The sequence below is a fragment of the Pleurodeles waltl genome, chromosome 3_1, assembly GCF_031143425.1.
Source record: "Pleurodeles waltl isolate 20211129_DDA chromosome 3_1, aPleWal1.hap1.20221129, whole genome shotgun sequence".
Taxonomy (NCBI): domain Eukaryota; kingdom Metazoa; phylum Chordata; class Amphibia; order Caudata; family Salamandridae; genus Pleurodeles; species Pleurodeles waltl.
This window is the reverse complement of record NC_090440.1, coordinates 470,511,836-470,532,639: the sequence shown is the minus strand read 5'-3', so window position 1 is coordinate 470,532,639 and position 20,804 is coordinate 470,511,836.

The window sequence follows — 20,804 nt, the reverse complement described above, 5'->3', positions numbered from 1 at the left end:
TCCAAGGTGTGGGGACCCTCTGGAGACCTCTGAGTGGCCAGTGCCAGCAGGTGGCATCAGAGACCCCTCCTGGGTAGGTAGCCAATCCCCCTCTCAGGAATATTTAGGGTCTCTCCTCTGGGTGTTTCCTCAGATTCGGTTTGCAAGATTCCTCCAGGACTCCTCTGTATCCTCTGCTTCAGCTTCTGACTGTCTGATCAACCGCAGATTGCTCCAGGAACTGCTGTAACTGCAACAAAGTATCCAGGAACACTCCTGTGACCTGCAACTTCAGCTCCAGCCAGCAATTGCAACAGTTTCCAAGGTGTGCATGCTCAGAGGACAGCCTGTCTTCACCCTGCACCAGAAGAGCCTGAAGAATCTCCCGTGGAGTGACAGAGTCACTACCCTGCTTCACCAGGCACCTCTCTGCGACAACAACCGGTACTCTGGGACTCCTCTCCTGATGACGAGCATGATCCCTGGAACACAGGTGGTATACCAAAGTGACCCAGTCTGTCCAAAGGTCCAGCTGTCCAAATTTGGTGGAGGTAAGAGCTTGCCTCCCCGTGCTGCAACAGTACCCCTGCATCTTCTGCAGCTCCTTAGGCTTCTGTGCATTTCTTCCAAAAGTTTTTCATGCACAGCGTAGCCCAGGTCCCGATCACTCCATCCTGGGACGCACAGCTCTCTGGGTTGTTCTCCGGCGGCGTGGGATCCTCCAGTGTAGTGCTGCGACGACCGCATTCTTCAGCTTCTTTGTCCTCATGTTCTGGGACTCCCATGGGTGCTGCCTGGTCTTATGAGGGCTCTCTGAAGTGCTGAGAGCCCCTCTGTATCGTCAGTCTGAATTGAGACCCCAGGTCCCTCCTGTTTCCAGGCAGCTCCTCTTTGACGCAAACTGCATGCTTGCGTGAACCAAGGCTTTTTGGCGGAATCCATCTACGCAAACAGTCTGTATCCAACAACTCGACGAGGGACATCTCCTGAACTAAGCAGTAACCCGCAGCTATCTTCTTTGGTGCATTTCTGTACTTTTCTTTCAACTGGAGGATCCACTATTGCACCTTCTTCCATGTAGGCAGGGGCTCCTGTTCTTCCTGGACTCTTCTTCGACTTCTGGACTTGGTCTCCTCTCTTCTCAGGTCTTCAGGTCCCGGAATCCATCCTTATTTGCTTGCAGTCTTGCTTGGTTCTTGCATACTTCTTCATTACGACTTGTAGTGTATTCTGAGGAAACACTGTACGTTACTCCTGCTTTCCTGGGCTCTGGGGTGGGGTACTTTACTTACCTTTGGTGTTTTCCTACACTCCCAGCACCCCTCTACACACTACACTTGCCTAGGGGGGAATTTAACATTCGCATACCACTATTTTAGTATATGGATTGTGTTGCCCGTAGGCCTATTGCAATCAATTGTATTTTCTTCTGTTTGCTCTATTCTATGACTGTTTACTTACCTAATTTTGGTTATTAGTGTATATATTGTGTATAATACTTACCTCCAGAAGGAGTATTGCCTCTAAGATATTTTTGGCCTTGTGTCACTAAAATAAAGTACCTTTATTTTTGGTAACACTGAATATTGTCTTTTATTGTGTATGAGTACTGTGTAACTTTAGTGGTATTGCAGGCGCTTTGCATGTCTCCTAGGTCAGCCTTGGCTGCTCTGCTACAGCTACCCCTAGACAGCCTAAGCTGCTAGAACACTGCCTAGATTTCACTAATAAGGGACAACTGGACCTGTTATAAGGTGTAAGTACATTAGGTACCCACTACAAACCAGGCCAGCCTCATACATTGGTGGTGCAGTGGTGGGAAAAGTACTTGCAATTGCTTTAAACACAGGTACAATTATACCTAGCAGTCATTGTTTCCTCTAAAAAGCTAGGTGAAATAGTTTCCTAACTTCTTACTCTTCCCTCTAACTTTTTCTATCACTATGGCCCTCATTATGAACATGGCTGTCCGTACCGCGCCACCAGCGGTGGCAGTAAAAAACCCCAACAGAGGAGCGGTCCGGATGCCAAATAATAAACCAATCGAAACACAGGCATCCAGAAAATCACCCACCGCCAGTAGAGGAGTGCTGACGACGACGCCAGAGTCTCCCCACAGGCCTAGTGAAAGGCACAACTCGCCCATCAAATAATGAACCACTATTCCCCCGCAAATGACGGGGCGGGAACCACCGCCACACAAGTCCAGGCAGAAATGAACCAAATCCAATTAACACTCACCAGCGGCCCACACAACGCACCAAATCAGACATGGATGGAGAGCTCCAGATGATGCCAGCCCTGCTCCTTGCCATATACCTCCACGACCGAGACCGCCGACTAAGATGACAACGGTAAGTACTGCAACCTATGAACCAAAGGAGGAAAGGGCACAGTTACATACCCACCCACTCCACCCACCCTGAAACGCATCCCAACCCTTCCCAGCAGCACAACCCATACACCCCACAGCAAGAGGTACTTATAAGGCAAATCCAACATGACCATAGTACATACAAATGCCCCACACCCACAAACAATGAAACGAAAGACCAAGGTTTCAACAGTGTGCCGCCAAAACACAGGCCACACAGAAATATTGATTAAAGCTCACAGAGCCAACTACTTCCAACAAGGCCAATGGCAAGTCCGTAGCGCAACAAGTGCCATGGGCCACAACGGACCCAACCTGACTCACAAAAGTGCACGGTACTCCACCTAATGGGGCAACAAAGGGGCATCCAGGCACCTCAGGGAACGGGGGCAGGGGGAAATGGGTGGGTACTTGGGACAGGGGTGGGGCTTGGACTTGCCCTTGGAAGGTGGGGGGGGGGTGTGGGCTTGTCCTTTGAAGGTTGGGGAGGTTGTTTGAGCAGGTGGAGCCAGATGGACTTGGCTCTGCACAGGGCTTCTTCTTCTCTGGGAAAGGGGCACAGGAATGTGAGGGGCGGACAGGGGTGGGCTGTGAAGTGGAATGAGTGGAAAGGGCAGGGAGGTATGCACGCTTAGGGACAAGACGGGGTGAGCCAGTAGGTTGGAAGAGGTCAGCACAGGAGAGGAAAAGTTTCTTCTGAGCAATTGGGGTGGTCCTGGATGAGGGCGTGGGAGTGGAGGCAAAGGGTGTGGACGTATGTGGTGTAGGGGTGCAGGTGACTGGACAGTATGCTGAGGTGTGGTGGGTGTGTGATGGGTGGGTGTCTTGGTGCGTTTGTGTGTTTTTGGAGGAGGGGTGGACACAGTGGGAGAAGACAGGCTGCCAGTGTGGAAGTATGTTGTGTGGGTGTCTGCAAGTCTGGTGAGTGTGCTGCATCTGTCAACTACAGTAGTTGTGGTGAGTGCAGGTGTGGTGTCTGGGGTGCATGTATGGATGTCTGCTATTGTGGTGAGCGCAGTAAGAAGAGCAGCAACAGTGACTGAAGGTGCAGTGCATGAGGGTATGCATGTAAAGGGGACAGAGGGCGGCGGAAGAGGTGGGCACACTGGGGGAAGTGGATGTTGTTGTGTGTGCATGTGTATGTTGGCTGTGTGAATGCTTGTGGTGGGAGGTGTGAATGCCATCCAGATAGGCATTGGTCTGCTGCACCTCTGATGCTAGCCCCTGGATGGCATTCACAATGGTTGTCTGCCCTACAGAGATGGTTCTCAGGAGGTCAATAGCCTCCTCTGTGAGGGCAGCAGGGCTGACTGGGGCAGGGGAGGAGGTGCCTGGGGCGAAGGAGACGCCCACTTTTCTGGGTGAGCGGGCACGGGCAACTCAGTGGGGAGCAGAAGGGAGGGTGGTGATGGAATAGGTGGAAGATGTCACTGTAGTGGTGTGGCCACTAGGGTCTGCCACCGCCGGGGGAGCCCCCATCGGAGGAGGTATCAGAGTCACTACCTCCAGTGGTAGTTGCCTCCCCCGTGGTACTCCCCTCGCCCTCCCACCAACTGGTCCCCTTGGAGTCGGATGTCTCTGCCTCCGAGGATCTGTGGGCCGCTGCTTCCCCACTTGCCGGTGCCTCAGCTCCCTCGCCAGACGTTGCTACTGTGCAAAAACAACACAAGAGAACAGGGATGGGGAGACAAAACAGGAGAGACACTTGTAAATAGCTGAATGGAGGTACATAGTGTCCAGACAAACACCCACCCAGAAGACACCCCCAACAGGTAGCACCGTTCACTATGCCCTTGGCCATGCCCCTGACTACTGACCAGAACCCTGCTCAACACCCATCCCCTGAACTACCTAAGGACCCGACATGTGGGAGTCCCTGCCTCTAAGCAGCATGAACCCTAATGCACACACAGACATCCTTCCAGACTTAAGTTTGTGACATGAGTACTCACCCCTTCTGACTGCTGTGCAGCCTTCAAGCGCCTATCTAGGTCTGGGTACGCCACCTCCAGGATACGTTGCATCAGGGGGGTCAGTGCCCGACGGGCACCCCTTCCACGTTGGGAGGACTTCCTCAGCTGGGCCTCACAGATTTTACTCGCCCAGCGCAGCAGGTCCTCCCACCTCTTCCTGCAATGGGTGCTCCGCCGGTTGTAGACCCCCAGGGTCTGCACGTCTTTGGCGATGGCATGCCAAAGTGTCCTCTTCTGGTGGGCGCTGACCTAAAAGGGTGACACAGAAATGGAACACAGAGGTCAGACACTTGCAAGATAGGTACAGCTGGCTATTCGTCCACTATGGGGCGGACAGTACAGTCAGGCTTACAGGACACACGCACGCAGCATGCCATGCACCATGGCCCATGCAGGCTCTGAGGTGCACACATATGTCCTTACAACACCATCCATTACACCCAAACAGTGCACCCCAAACCCCGACTCACCTGTACCTCTGGCCGTCCGTAGAGTTTTGCGTACAGTGGCAGGACCCCGTCCACTAGCCTCTCCAGTTCCTCCTGGATGAAGGCCGGGGTCCTTTCCCCTGCAACACGAGCCACATCCATGACCAGAGGCAGGACACAGCAGTACACACAGTGGAGTACCTGTTCGCACGAAATCAGGGAGTCAAGTGAAGTATAGATGATGAATTTGCATACGTACTGCAGTGGTGTGCACTGTCACCGCCGGCGGCGATCATGATACGCCTGGATTCCCCATTGGCATCCATGTTAACCAATGACGGTGCGAATGGCAGTAAACACCGCCTTATGCTGTTACGTCAACCGCTAGCGGTATGAGGTCACTTCCAAAATGACAGGCCTGGATTACAGTAGGCAGTCATTTTGGCATTAACTACGCATCTATAAATAAAAATTGTGCACAATGCAGACCCAATTTTCGACATGAAGCACCTATGCATGCGGCCATTTAAAAATATAACACACATGAAAAACACTGTTCCCTCATTGAGGTGTATATGTAGATCTGTCAAGAACATGTTACTGTTGAGTCACTATAATGAAGTATGAAGTGTACAATTGATGACTATGTGTGCCTATGTATGTGTGTTCATCACACTTTTTTGATATCCCTCGTAGGTACCGACCCTTGTGGTGAGGAAGGGCACCATCGGTGTACAGACCACTTGTGGATATGAGGATCATGGTGGAGCGTCAGATCATAATCAATTACAGACTCACCCGTGCAACAATTCTGGAACTTTGTGCATTACTGGATCCTGCACTAACTCCAGGAAATCATAATCAGCATGCTGTCCCAACTGAAGTGCAGGTGCTCTCCGCACTCCATTTCCTGGCCACTGGCTTATTTCAAGTGACAGTGAGCATGGGTGCTGGATTTTCACAGCCAATGTTCAGCATGGTACTGTCAAGATTTCTAAAGGCATTGTACCACACCTGCAGTCCTATGTGAGATTTCCCCAAAGTACTGACCTCCCTGCCATCAAGTCTGATTTCTATGCCTTTGCCAACATACCCCATGTGATAGGTGCCATCGATGGCACCCACATACCGATCATACCCCCAAGAGTCAGTGAACAGGTGTACAGAAACAGAAAGCACTTTCATTCCATGAACATCCAATTGGTATGTACTGCAGACCAGTACATCTCACATGTCAATGCCATGTTCCCAGGTTGTCCTTGCTGCTGAGGAACAGTAGTGTACCACAGAAGATGGAACAACTCCAAGAGGACAGAGGGTACATCATAGGTAAGTGTGCCTGTCACTAACTGACACATTGCAGAAAACCAGGCTGTCTGACTAAGGGGTTTTGCAATGACTACTCTGTATTGCACCTTTTTCTAGGTGATTCTGGCTATCCAAACTTGCGTTGGCTCCTGACACCAGTGAGGAATCCTAGGACGGATGCTGAGAGGAATTACAATGAGGCCCATGGACGTACTAGGAGGGTGATAGAGCGAGCAATAGGTCTCCTGAAGGCTAGATTTTGTTGTCCACATATCTCTGGGGGTTCCCTGGCCTATGGGCCTGATAAGGTGTGTAGATTAGTGGTGGCCTGCTGCATGCTGCACAACGTGGCAGTAAGACATTCTATCCCCCTCTTGGAGGTGGAGGGTGCTGTATGTCCTGACCAGCTACCTCAGAGAGGGGACGAGAGTGATGGTGATGATGAGGAAGGGGAAGATGTCAATTCCAGGACCCAACTGATACAACTCTACCTCCAGTAACTATGTGGGACTTAGGGCTGTCATTGGGGTTTGTGACACCTACTGTCAGTGTGCTTTGTCATATGGGGGGGTTGATTCTTAAATGTGAAACAGGGTCCAGGTCTGCATGGTACAGATTTCAATTTAGTGCATTTACTTTGGGGCCACATTTAGGCACACAGGAGTCCTTTCATGCAACGCTTTGACAATAAAGTGGTTATCAGCCAGTTGCATCCATACTTCACTTTGTTCATATTCTATGACGGGGCCAGTGTTACAGGTGTGAAATGTGTTTTATTGGTGGCAGGGAGTGAATAGTGCTATTTACAGTGAAGGCAAGTGGTCATTGGTGGGTGTCCTCAATGCCAACATGGTGGCAGCCTTGTTGGTAGTATTGATGGATCCATCAATTCGTACATTAGTTCATATTGCCTCTTAGCAATGTGTGGTGGTTGATTGAGTGGGATGGTTGCTGTGCAGATTGTTGCTGAGTAACTTCTTGAAGGGGGCCCTGTTCGTTGCTGGAGTTCCAGTGCCATATCTTGGCCTGAGGGTTCATTTGGGCGCCTGCTCTTGATCTTCAGGGGATGACATGGTTGGCCCTTGGGTTTCCTGTGAGGGTAGTTCCTGGGATGTTTTTGATGATGGTATAATTGCCAGGTCTGTGTCCGGTGCTGTAATTGGGGCCTCCTGTCCTGTGTGGGTCTCAGACTGGGTTTGTACCAGCTGCAGCAGTGCTCCTGCTATGCCGGCCATTGTGGCGTTGTGCTGTTTCCACTGCTCCATGGCCTGTTGGTGGTGTTCCTGCTGCATCCTCTGACTGTGCTCCAGGGTGGATACTATCTGTGCCAACCTGTCATGGGTATGCTGGTAGGCCCCCAATACCTCAGATATCACATCCTGGGCTGCTGCATCCGTACTGTGGCCTCCCCCTGGCCCACTGAGGCCCTAGCACTTGCCCTAGCCCCCTGTGCCTGTGTCCCCTGCACAGTTCTGGCAGTACCACTTGTACTGAAGCCCTCACCTTCTTGCTTGTTGGGAGTGGGAGACTGTGGCCTCTGCACCTGTGTTCCACCAGTCTGTGGTGTGGATACACTGGTGTGGGGACGCTTGCCCTGGCCTGCTGTTCTTGACTGGGTGGTAGTGGTGTCAGTGGTATCCTGGGTGGGGCTGCTGTATGGTGACAGTCCAGGAATGTGTGAGGGGCGTGCCTGCTCATCAGTGTCCAGGGAACCTTCACCAGTGTCCTGTGAGGTGCCTCTGTCTCCATGCGGGGCACTAGCACTCTTTGTCCCGTCCGTGATGTTGGCATGGGTGGTGGTGCCTGTTGGGGGACATAGACATGTTTGTTACAAATGCATGAACGGTTGGGGTGCACAGGACTGGGCTATTTCGTGCTCCTGTAACTTTTAGTGGCCATCCAGGGTGCCTTTGTCAAGTTTACACTGCATTTTGCTTAGGGTGTTGGGTTGCATTGGTGGGGGTGTTGTTCCATTGTGGATGCTTGCAGGGGTAGGTGGCTGTGCACAGGGGGAGGGATGTGGGCCTGTTAGTGGGTTTGTGGTCATGCAGGGGGGGTGGATTCAGTGGCTGTTGCCTGGGTGGGGTATTGGTCCTGGTGGGTGTGGGTGGGGTGGGGTGGTGCATGCATTACAGGTATGGTGTATATGGGGTAACTGTGGACGACTTACCCGAATCCATTCCTCCAGTGAGTTCAGTGAGTCCCTCAGGGTTCAAGATGGCCAGTACCTTTTCCTCCCAGTCGGTGTATTCAGGTGGTGTTGGTGGCGGTCCTCCCCCAGTCTTCTGGACTGCAATGTGGTGCCTTGAAGCCATGCCCCTGACCTTCTCCCACAGGTTGTTCCATCTCTTCTGGGTGTCCTTCCTGGTGCGTGGGTGGTGTCCCACTACATTGACCCTGTTGACAATGGTCTGCCATAGCTCCTTCTTCCTAGCGATGGGTGTGTGCTGCACCTCAGCCCGAATATTTGTGGTTCCACCTTCAGGATCTCGCCCACCATGCTCCTTAGCTCCCTTTCTGTGAAGCGTGGATGTTTGGGGGGTGACATGGTGAGTGTGGTGAATGGTGTCGTTCTGGAAACGCGGTGAGGGTGCTTTTCTGTGGGTCGGTGTGCGGCTCGTGTATTGTGGCATTCGGTGTCTGCTTCTGGTGCTCTCCATCTTCTTTGGCCTGGTTTCATTGCAAAGGATTGTGGGGTGTGTCTATGAGTGTTTTACGGGGTTATGAATGTGTTTCAGGTGTGTGGGTTTCAAGCTTATCCAATGTGTGCACTTCTTGCTGTTAAGTCCACTTGCCACCAGTGGGGTGGGGAGGTCCAGCATTTCCGCCGACAAGGTCTTGGCAGTGATTGGTGGGCTGGTGATTTTTTTCAGGGTTGGAATTTTCGTTCATTATATGGCAGGTTTCCATTCACTGCCAATGGCGGCCTTCTGTTCACCGCCGCCTCGGCAGTCGGCGGTGTTTACCGCCGTGTTCATAATGACCACCCATGTCTTCTGTAGAGGCTACCCCCAGGGTTGTCAAGACCACTTATGAAATTCTTAACTTCAAAAGTCTGAGGGGTCTTTTTTAGAAAGAAGACTAGGGATTGGGACGAACCCCAACAAGGATTTCCTCTAGAATCAGGAAGCGTTAGGCCAACAATTCACGGAGTGGAATTGGACTCAGTTCCTCACAGCCTGGTGGTGCTGCTGTCAAATCCAGCAATTAGTAAGAGGACCCTTCTCCTTAATGGCAAGGTTACTAAGCTTAGGGTCTATTTTCAACAACAAACGTTTTCAACTTTCCTGTGAAATGTGTGCATTGACATTACCCAAATTGCAAATAGTTTGTTGGGCCCAATTTGAAAGGACATCTGGATTGGCTTTGGTGTCTTCAATTTTTGCCTCTTGGGCCAAATCCAATATTCTGGTCAAGGACAAACCAAGTTTAAACTCCTATTTTGACATTTGGACAAGGCCCTATGAATTCCTTTCTTCAATCTTTCCCATATTTAGTAAAAAACATTAACATGTTTGGATCAATGAGAGGAGTAGCTGTAATGTTATTGGGAAGGGAAGGGGCATTCTGACTTCAACTTATGTCTAGACGACTTATCAAGAGCATGGCAAAGGTAAAAGGAAGCATAATCCGCCAACTGCTCTGAAGGGAACCACTCAGTAGAATTGCAACAGTGAATAAGGGAGGGATCAAACATGGGCTCCCCAAGGTTGATTGCATACTGGGAGAGAAGCACCACCAACAGTAGGAGAAATGTAAAACCTTTTCTCTGGAATATACACCATCAAAAAGAGGTAAAGCCCCACTCAAAGTTCTTTAAGCAATCAAATTAAAAGTTTATTGCATTGTTATTGCTGTCATTGCTTTTGCTTCCAAGCGTTCAAAAGAAAAAATCACTTTTTATCCTTAAGTAAAAGCGACATCCAAAATAATGGCACGAGAAGAGAGAAAAAGAAACAGCCAACACGTGTTTCGCCCCCTCTGGCTTTATAAGCCGGGGCTTTCTCAAGGCTGAAAAACAAAGGAAAAACCTAATGATTATATTAATGAAGAGAAGTCGATAAAGATTCAAAGGTCACCGAAATGTGAACAAGAGAGCAGAATATTCTGCGAAAGGAATCACCAATGTTGTGCGGTAGATGAAACCAATACAAAGGCACTAGTCATTTGTGAATAATTTCACTAAAATCTTTGATAAGATAAGATAAGATATCTGATACTTAGATCCCAAAAAGAAGATAAAAAGGAAGAAAGAGGCAGTGCTGAAAACATATTAAAAATATTAAAAATGAAGCTTAATTACTGAGACACTACATTAAGAAAGTGATTAGGTTAAGCAAAATGTATCATGAAGATAAACATTGATAATATAAATTAATTACATTGTGTAACAACTTTGTGACAGTTATTGAAGCATTTCTATTTTGAATCGTAATGCTCATAAAGTAATTAATTAAACACACAAATTAAATTTAGGCCATTGAGGCTCGTCTACAATATTTGTAAAATTCAGAGATCTAAGATGTTACATTGCCGACTATAACATAAGTTATGTTGGTTAAATTAACGAGAAACACTGGGACAAAAAGGGCGGAATCTCCGTGTAAAACAGAGACCGCTCCTTACCTTTTAGATTCTATTATTGTCGAAAAACGCCGATTTTCATGGGCGAGAGGTCCTATGGAGCCGGGACAGGCGCGTTAAGCGTCGCGCTCCCACTAAACAAACTTTTATCGACTAGCGTCGTTCTGTTTCAAAAATGAAACAAAAGACGGACTACTAACATTATCAAAGAAAGGAGAAAAGATGGGCGCCATGTTTAACACAGTGCATGCAATCGAAAAAACATATCGTCAGTGCTTCCAAATAGTAAGCATATAAAATAAACACATCATTGTTATGTCATTTTTTGTTTGTAACAGGCACACCACCTAATGTAGCATAAACATAAAGAAAATAAGACAAGGTTAAAAAACGAGCAAATGTAAAGCAGAATAGAAAGAAAAGTCAAACTGGAAATATAATTCGAAATATCTGAATAGAAACTGGTAACCAACATATAAATATGAAAGAAAAAAAGAATGAAAGTAAAAAAAAAAACAAATAAAAAAAAAAAAATTAAAGTGAAAAAATTACAATTTATGATTAAATGAAAAGAAATGGCGAAGAGAAAATATGCCTGAAACAATTTTGTAGTCTGGGAGACACTTGCCTAGCAGAATGAGAGCACTGATTATTTTGTGTCATAACAAAGAACTAAAAATTTAAACAGTGTATTTTTTAAACCAAAAAACGGCCTTATTTTCTACAGTAACCAATAATGCCATTCATAATCTTTGTTGAGGCCTCTGTTAACTGTGTCGTATTTAATAATAAGACGACTTTCTTCTTGACGTAGTCGCAATGCCCTGTTACCACCTCGCGGGGAGGGTGGAATACGTTGTAAACCACTGAAAGTGAAAGTACATTGTTGTGAATGACAGTTTTTGAAATGATCAACCAGTGGTGCTTGAATGTCAGATTTTTGTATATTCCGAAAGTGTTCCTGAATTCTAGTTTTTAATGGGCGAATCGTGCTGCCAATGTAAGTTAAGTCACAAGGACACCAAATGGCATAGATGACGTAGGTACTAGCACAGTTAATAAAATCTGAAATCTGATGAGTGTAATTATTGATATTAGCAGTTGTAGATTTAGAACGACCCAATTTACATACAGAGCATTTGCTGCAGGTAAAGAAACCTTTTGGTTTTGAGGGTAGGAAATTAGTAAAAGGTCTTGGTTGAAGAAAAGACTAGGCCACAAGTGAGTTTTTTAGAGGAGGCAAGACGTCACCGCCTGGGAACCTTGCACGATTCAAGAGGGAAACCACCAGATATTACTCAAGCAATCTCAAGTACTTCAGGCATACAAACTCGAGCTCGGAGCAAAACAACTCTACCTTGACTACAGAAAATTTGACTGTGAATTTATCTGCTTATGAACTGTCTACAACTGATCTATCTATTCTTAATCGGGGACTGTCCTTTTGTCCAACCCACTCTTGGGATATTATTCAAACCAAAATTGACATGTTTAAATTCATTCGACACCTTAAGCTTAAATCTTTTTTTTCTTCTCTACCTACTTCTTCTAGCTCATTACCCTCTACATACTCTTCCCATGACATTACAGTTCAGGATTTATCTGATATATCTCTCCTTTGTAATCTTTCAAATAGTACTGAATCAGATGTTACACCATCTGTCATTGCTAAAGAACTTGATCTAAATATCAGTCAATATGTGTCCTCTGGCCTCCGCACTAAATCTACTTTCACTCCTGTCCTTCCGGCGGGCAACTCTATTGATCTGTTTTCAAAAGCTGTACTATGTGATCTAGATCGTGAGTTCAAACGATATTGTGCTCGTCGGAGATATTTATCAATCAATATTCAAAGTAAACAGGCTCAAGCACTTAAACAGATAAGAACTAATAATAATATCATCATAAAAGAGGCAGACAAGGGTGGAAATATTGTGATTCTTAACACTGAAGATTATCTCAAGGAAGCCTACCGTCAACTTCAAGACACAACATGTTACAAAAAGCTTACACACAACCCAACAATAGAAATACAACAAAAACTGTTTGATTTGTTGGAACATTGGCATTCTCATCTTATGCTATCTAGTTCTGAAAAAAACTCTCTTTTTCTTCAATTCCCAACTATTCCGACCCTGTATTTACTTCCTAAAATTCACAAAACAGGACACCCACCAAAGGGAAGACCAATTATCTCAGGAGTAAATTCTATATGTTCTAAATTGGGTTCCCTCATTGATAGAGAGCTTCAACCTTTCATGATAAATCTATTTTCAAATGTTAGAGATACCAAAGACATTTTGCAAAAACTTCAAGACATAGAGTGGCAACCAGATTTTTTTCTTGCAACCATTGATGTTGTTAGTCTTTACACGTCTATTCAACATAATGATGGCCTTGAAGCAGTGAACAAATGCTTATCCACTAGATCAGTGGAACTATTGACACGGAATACCATGATCCTGGATTTTCTCAAATTTAGCCTTGAAAATAACTATTTCCTTTTTGATGGCAATTTTTACTTACAGCTTAAAGGTACTGCGATGGGGGCAAAATTTGCTCCATCCTACGCATGCATCCTGATGGGAGCTGTGGAAAATTATTGGCTTTGGTCAGATCGCTCAGAACGTTTTATCAAACACATTATATTTTGGGGGCGATATATTGACGATATTTTGCTTATTTGGCAAGGTTCGGAAGTTTATCTTCAACAATTTATTCAGTCTCTTACACCAAACCCTTGGAATATTGATGTAACTTATCATATCTCTAACTCCTCAATTGAGTATCTTGATCTTTTGATTTATGTTGAAGATAACAAACTTCAGACAATTTTTTTTCGTAAAATGACATCAGCCAATTCAATTCTCCATGCCACTAGCTGCCATTCTTCCAGTACAATTAGAAATATACCGAAAGGAGAATTCAGACGAGCAAGGCTTAATTGCACTAATATCTCTGACTATGATAACACATCCTCTGAAATGATTACAAGATTAACATCAAGGGGGTACAATAAGGCCTACCTAGATACTATTAGAGATGAAGTAAGAAACATGGATCGGAATATACTGTTGAACACACCTAAAAAAACCAATAAGAACAATTTGATTTGTTTTTTTACCACCTTTCATAACGGTCATAACTATATACGAAAATCACTTAGGAAATTCTGGTTCTTACTTTTGAACAACACTTCAATCAATCAATATATTACCAACTACCCCCAAATTGGCTTCAGGAGGGCACCTAACCTCCGGAATAAACTCTGCCCTTCTTTTCTTCAACCAAGACCTTTTACTACTTTCCTACCCTCAAAACCAAAAGGTTTCTTTACCTGCAGCAAATGCTCTGTATGTAAATTGGGTCGTTCTAAATCTACAACTGCTAATATCAATAATTACACTCATCAGATTTCAGATTTTATTAACTGTGCTAGTACCTACGTCATCTATGCCATTTGGTGTCCTTGTGACTTAACTTACATTGGCAGCACTATTCGCCCATTAAAAACTAGAATTCAGGAACACTTTCGGAATATACAAAAATCTGACATTCAAGCACCACTGGTTGATCATTTCAAAAACTGTCATTCACAACAATGTACTTTCACTTTCAGTGGTTTACAACGTATTCCACCCTCCCCGCGAGGTGGTAACAGGGCATTGCGACTACGTCAAGAAGAAAGTCGTCTTATTATTAAATACGACACAGTTAACAAAGGCCTCAACAAAGATTATGAATGGCATTATTGGTTACTGTAGAAAATAAGGCAGTTTTTTGGTTTCAAAAATACACTGTTTACATTTTTAGTTCTTTGTTATGACACAAAATAATCAGTGCTCTCATTCTGCTAGGCAAGTGTCTCCCAGACTACAAAATTGTTTCAGACATATTTTCTCTTCGCCATTTCTTTTCATTTAATCATAAATTTTAATTTTTTCACTTTCATTTTTTTTAATTTTTTTTATTTTTTTTACTTTCATTCTTTTTTTCTTTCATATTTATATGTTGGTTACCAGTTTCTATTCAGATATTTCGAATTATATTTCCAGTTTGACTTTTCTTTCTATTCTGCTTTACATTTGCTCGTTTTTTAACCTTGTCTTATTTTCTTTATGTTTATGCTACATTAGGTGGTGTGCCTGTTACAAACAAAAAATGACATAACAATGAGGTGTTTATTTTATATGCTTACTATTTGGAAGCACTGACGATATGTTTTTTCGATTGCATGCACTGTGTTAAACATGGCGCCCATCTTTTCTCCTTTCTTTTGATAATGTTAGTAGTCCGTCTTTTGTTTCATTTTTGAAACAGAACGACACTAGTCGATAAAAGTTTGTTTAGTGGGAGCGCGACGCTTAACGCGCCCGTCCCGGCTCCATAGGACCTCTCGCCCATGAAAATCAGCGTTTTTCGACAATAATAGAATCTAAAAGGCAAGGAGCGGTCTCTGTTTTACACGGAGATTCCGCCCTTTTTGTCCCAGTGTTTCTCGTTAATTTAACCAACATAACTTATGTTATAGTCAGCAATGTAACATCTTAGATCTATGAATTTTACAAATATTGTAGACGAGCCTCAATGGCCTAAATTTAATTTGTGTGTTTAATTAATTACTTTATGAGCATTACGATTCAAAATAGAAATGCTTCAATAACTGTCACAAAGTTGTTACACAATGTAATTAATTTATATTATCAATGTTTATCTTCATGATACATTTTGCTTAACCTAATCACTTTCTTAATGTAGTGTCTCAGTAATTAAGCTTCATTTTTAATATGTTTTCAGCACTGCCTCTTTCTTCCTTTTTATCTTCTTTTTGGGATCTAAGTATCAGATATCTTATCTTAACTTATCAAAGATTTTAGTGAAATTATTCACAAATGACTAGGGCCATTGTATCGGTTTCATCTACCGCACAACATTGGTGATTCCTTTCGCAGAATATTCTGCTCTCTTGTTCACATTTCGGTGACCTTTGAATCTTTATCGACTTCTCTTCATTAATATAATCATTAGGTTTTTCCTTTGTTTTTCAGCCTTGAGAAAGCCCCGGCTTATAAAGCCAGAGGGGGCGAAACACGTGTTGGCTGTTTCTTTTCCTCTCTTCTCGTGCCATTATTTTGGATGTCGCTTTTACTTAAGGATAAAAAGTGATTTTTTCTTTTGAACGCTTGGAAGCAAAAGCAATGACAGCAATAACAATGCAATAAACTTTGAATTTGATTGCTTAAAGAACTTTGAGTGGGGCTTTACCTCTTTTTGATGGTGTATACTCTATTTTAGAGGACGTTTGGGTCCCTGTCCTCTGGTCAAGTCCCCTACCTTCTGAACAATTAAGGCATTTACACAGGAGAATAGTAATTTGGACCCTCTCCAATTTTTGGAGCCTTGTTTCTTTATCAAATGATTTAACTATTCTCTCCTGCAATAAGCCTGAATTTTTTGAATAATGTCCTCTCACATCAATAGACGTGAACAACGTGATCAAAGACTGCAACAGGTCTTTAATCCAAGTGGGGCCAGTATTCCTCATCTTTCAACTCCAAACTTATTATCTGCTAAAAGCACGTTCTTGGCTTTGGAAAAATAATTAAAAAAGGAAACATCAAAGTGGTGGGAAATAGCTTCACTGAAAAAATATTTGGAAAGTGACCGAATTCCACAGGGGTCTTCGCATTCTGATTTTCCCACCCATGGATACCACATCTTTAGATCAATTACAGAAATGGGAAACTAACCTCAAAACAGCATCAATCAATATGATCAAACAATTAATAGAGATCTCCGAGGAAGAATATGACAAACATCGAAAGGAAGTTGATAATTTGACTCAACGAATAGAAGAAGCAAATTGGGGAGAAATTACAACAAAAAATTATGCCATTCTTAATAGTATTATAGATAGATATGAGGAAGACATAATACAGAGAAAGAACAGGAAGTTTCGAAGAGATCTTTATGATTATCAACGCGGGAGAGTGTATACGTTTAGTAAGAAATATGACAATATTAAAGACTTGAACTTCTCTGTGGATCCAAAAATCAGTCATGATACTCCATCTTCATCTGAAGTTGAATCAACAGATGATTCCTTGACCTGTACTTTGACTAGGCCACAAGTGAATTTTTTAGAGGAGGCAAGACGTCACCGCCTGGGAACCTTGCACGATTCAAGAGGGAAACCACCAGATATTACTCAAGCAATCTCAAGTACTTCAGGCATTCAAACTCGAGCTCGGAGCAAAACAACTCTACCTTGACTACAGAAAATTTGACTGTGAATTTATCTGCTTATGAACTGTCTACAACTGATCTATCTATTCTTAATCGGGGACTGTCTTTTTGTCCAACCCACTCTTGGGATATTATTCAAACCAAAATTGACATGTTTAAATTCATTTGACACCTTAAGCTGAAATCTTTTTTTTCTTCTCTACCTACTTCTTCTAGCTCATTACCCTCTACATACTCTTCCCATGACATTACAGTTCAGGATTTATCTGATATATCTCTCCTTTGTAATCTTTCAAATAGTACTGAATCAGATGTTACACCATCTGTCATTGCTAAAGAACTTGATCTAAATATCAGTCAATATGTGTCCTCTGACCTCCGCACTAAATCTACTTTCACTCCTGTCCTTCTGGCGGGCAACTCTATTGATCTGTTTTCAAAAGCAGTACTATGTGATCTAGATCGTGAGTTCAAACGATATTGTGCTCGTCGGAGATATTTATCAATCAATATTCAAAGTAAACAGGCTCAAGCACTTAAACAGCTAAGAACTAATAATAATATCATCATAAAAGAGGCAGACAAGGTGGAAATATTGTGATTCTTAAAACTGAAGATTATCTCAAGGAAGCCTACCGTCAACTTCAAGACACAACATGGTACAAAAAGCTTACACACAACCCAACAATAGAAATACAACAAAAACTGTTTGATTTGTTGGAACATTGGCATTCTCATCATATGCTATCTAGTTCTGTAAAAAACTCTCTTTTTCTTCAATTCCCAACTATTCCGACCCTGTATTTACTTCCTAAAATTCACAAAACAGGACACCCACCAAAGGGAAGACCAATTATCTCAGGAGTAAATTCTATATGATCTAAATTGGGTTCCCTCATTGATAGAGAGCTTCAACCTTTCATGATAAATCTATTTTCATATGTTAGAGATACCAAAGACATTTTGCAAAAACTTCAAGACATAGAGTGGCAACCAGATTTTTTTCTTGCAACCATTGATGTTGTTAGTCTTTACACGTCTATTCAACATAATGATGGCCTTGAAGCAGTGAACAAATGCTTATCCACTAGATCAGTGGAACTATTGACACGGAATACCATGATCCTGGATTTTCTCAAATTTAGCCTTGAAAATAACTATTTCCTTTTTGATGGCAATTTTTACTTACAGCTTAAAGGTACTGCGATGGGGGCAAAATTTGCTCCATCCTACGCATGCATCCTGATGGGAGCTGTGGAAAATTATTGGCTTTGGTCAGATCGCTCAGAACGTTTTATCAAACACATTATATTTTGGGGGCGATATATTGATGATATTTTGCTTATTTAGCAAGGTTCGGAAGTTTATCTTCAACAATTTATTCAGTCTCTTACACCAAACCCTTGGAATATTGATGTAACTTATCATATCTCTAACTCCTCAATTGAGTATCTTGATCTTTTGATTTATGTTGAAGATAACAAACTTCAGACATTTTTTTTTCGTAAAATGACATCAGCCAATTCAATTCTCCATGCCACTAGCTGCCATTCTTCCAGTACAATTAGAAATATACCGAAAGGAGAATTCAGACGAGCAAGGCTTAATTGCACTAATATCTCTGACTATGATAACACATCCTCTGAAATGATTACAAGATTAACATCAAGGGGGTACAATAAGGCCTCCCTAGATACTATTAGAGATGAAGTAAGAAACATGGATCGGAATATACTGTTGAACACACCTAAAAAAAACAATAAGAACAATTTGATTCGTTTTATTACCACCTTTCATAACGGTCATAACTATATACGAAAATCACTTAGGAAATTCTGGTTCTTACTTTTGAACAACACTTCAATCAATCAATATATTACCAACTACCCCCAAATTGGCTTCAGGAGGGCACCTAACCTCCGGAATAAACTCTGCCCTTCTTTTCTTCAACCAAGACCTTTTACTACTTTCCTACCCTCAAAACCAAAAGGTTTCTTTACCTGCAGCAAATGCTCTGTATGTAAATTGGGTCGTTCTAAATCTACAACTGCTGATATCAATAATTACACTCATCAGATTTCGGATTTTATTAACTGTGCTAGTACCTACGTCATCTATGCCATTTGGTGTCCTTGTGACTTAACTTACATTGGCAGCACGATTCGCCCATTAAAAACTAGAATTCAGGAACACTTTCGGAATATACAAAAATCTGACATTAAAGCACCACTGGTTGATCATTTCAAAAACTGTCATTCACAACAATGTACTTTCACTTTCAGTGGTTTACAACGTATTCCACCCTCCCCGCGAGGTGGTAACAGGGCATTGCGACTACGTCAAGAAGAAAGTCGTCTTATTATTAAATACGACACAGTTAACAAAGGCCTCAACAAAGATTATGAATGGCATTATTGGTTACTGTAGAAAATAAGGCAGTTTTTTGGTTTCAAAAATACACTGTTTAAATTTTTAGTTCTTTGTTATGACACAAAATAATCAGTGCTCTCATTCTGCTAGGCAAGTGTCTCCCAGACTACAAAATTGTTTCAGACATATTTTCTCTTTGCCATTTCTTTTCATTTAATCATAAATTTTAATTTTTTCACTTTCATTTTTTTCTTCTTTTTTTTCTTTTTTTTACTTTCATTCTTTTTTTCTTTCATATTTATATGTTGGTTACCAGTTTCTATTCAGATATTTCGAATTATATTTCCAGTTTGACTTTTCTTTCTATTCTGCTTTACATTTGCTCGTTTTTTAACCTTGTCTTATTTTCTTTATGTTTATGCTACATTAGGTGGTGTGCCTGTTACAAACAAAAAATGACATAACAATGATGTGTTTATTTTATATGCTTACTATTTGGAAGCACTGACGATATGTTTTTTCGATTGCATGCACTGTGTTAAACATGGCGCCCATCTTTTCTCCTTTCTTTGATAATGTTAGTAGTCCGTCTTTTGTTTCATTTTTGAAACAGAACGACGCTAGTCGATAAAAGTTTGTTTAGTGGGAGCGCAACGCTTAACGCGCCCGTCCCGGCTCCATAGGACCTCTCGCCCATGAAAGTCGGCGTTTTTCGACAATAATAGAATCTAAAAGGTAAGGAGCAGTCTCTGTTTTACACGGAGATTCCGCCCTTTTTGTCCCAGTGTTTCTCGTTAATTTAACCAACATAACTTATGTTATAGTCAGCAATGTAACATCTTAGATCTATGAATTTTACAAATATTGTAGACGAGCCTCAATGGCCTAAATTTAATTCGTGTGTTTAATTAATTACTTTATGAGCATTACGATTCAAAATAGAAATGCTTCAATAACTGTCACAAAGTTGTTACACAATGTAATTAATTTATATTATCAATGTTTATCTTCATGATACATTTTGCTTAACCTAATCACTTTCTTAATGTAGTGTCTCAGTAATTAAGCTTCATTTTTAATATGTTTTCAGCACTGCCTCTTTCTTCCTTTTTATCTTCTTTTTGGGATCTAAGTATCAGATATCTTATCTTATCTTATCAAAGATTTTAGTGAAATTATTCACAAATGACTAGTGCCTTTGTATCGGTTTCATCTACCGCACAACATTGGTGATTCCTTTCGCAGAATATTCTGCTCTCTTGTTCACATTTCGGTGACCTTTGAATCTTTATCGACTTCTCTTCATTAATATAATCATTAGGTTTTTCCTTTGTTTTTCAGCCTTGAGAAAGCCCCGGCTTATAAAGCCAGAGGGGGCGAAACACTTGTTGGCTGTTTCTTTTCCTCTCTTCTCGTGCCATTATTTTGGATGTCGCTTTTACTTAAGGATAAAAAGTGATTTTTTCTTTTGAACGCTTGGAAGCAAAAGCAATGACAGCAATAACAATGCAATAAACTTTGAATTTGATTGCTTAAAGAACT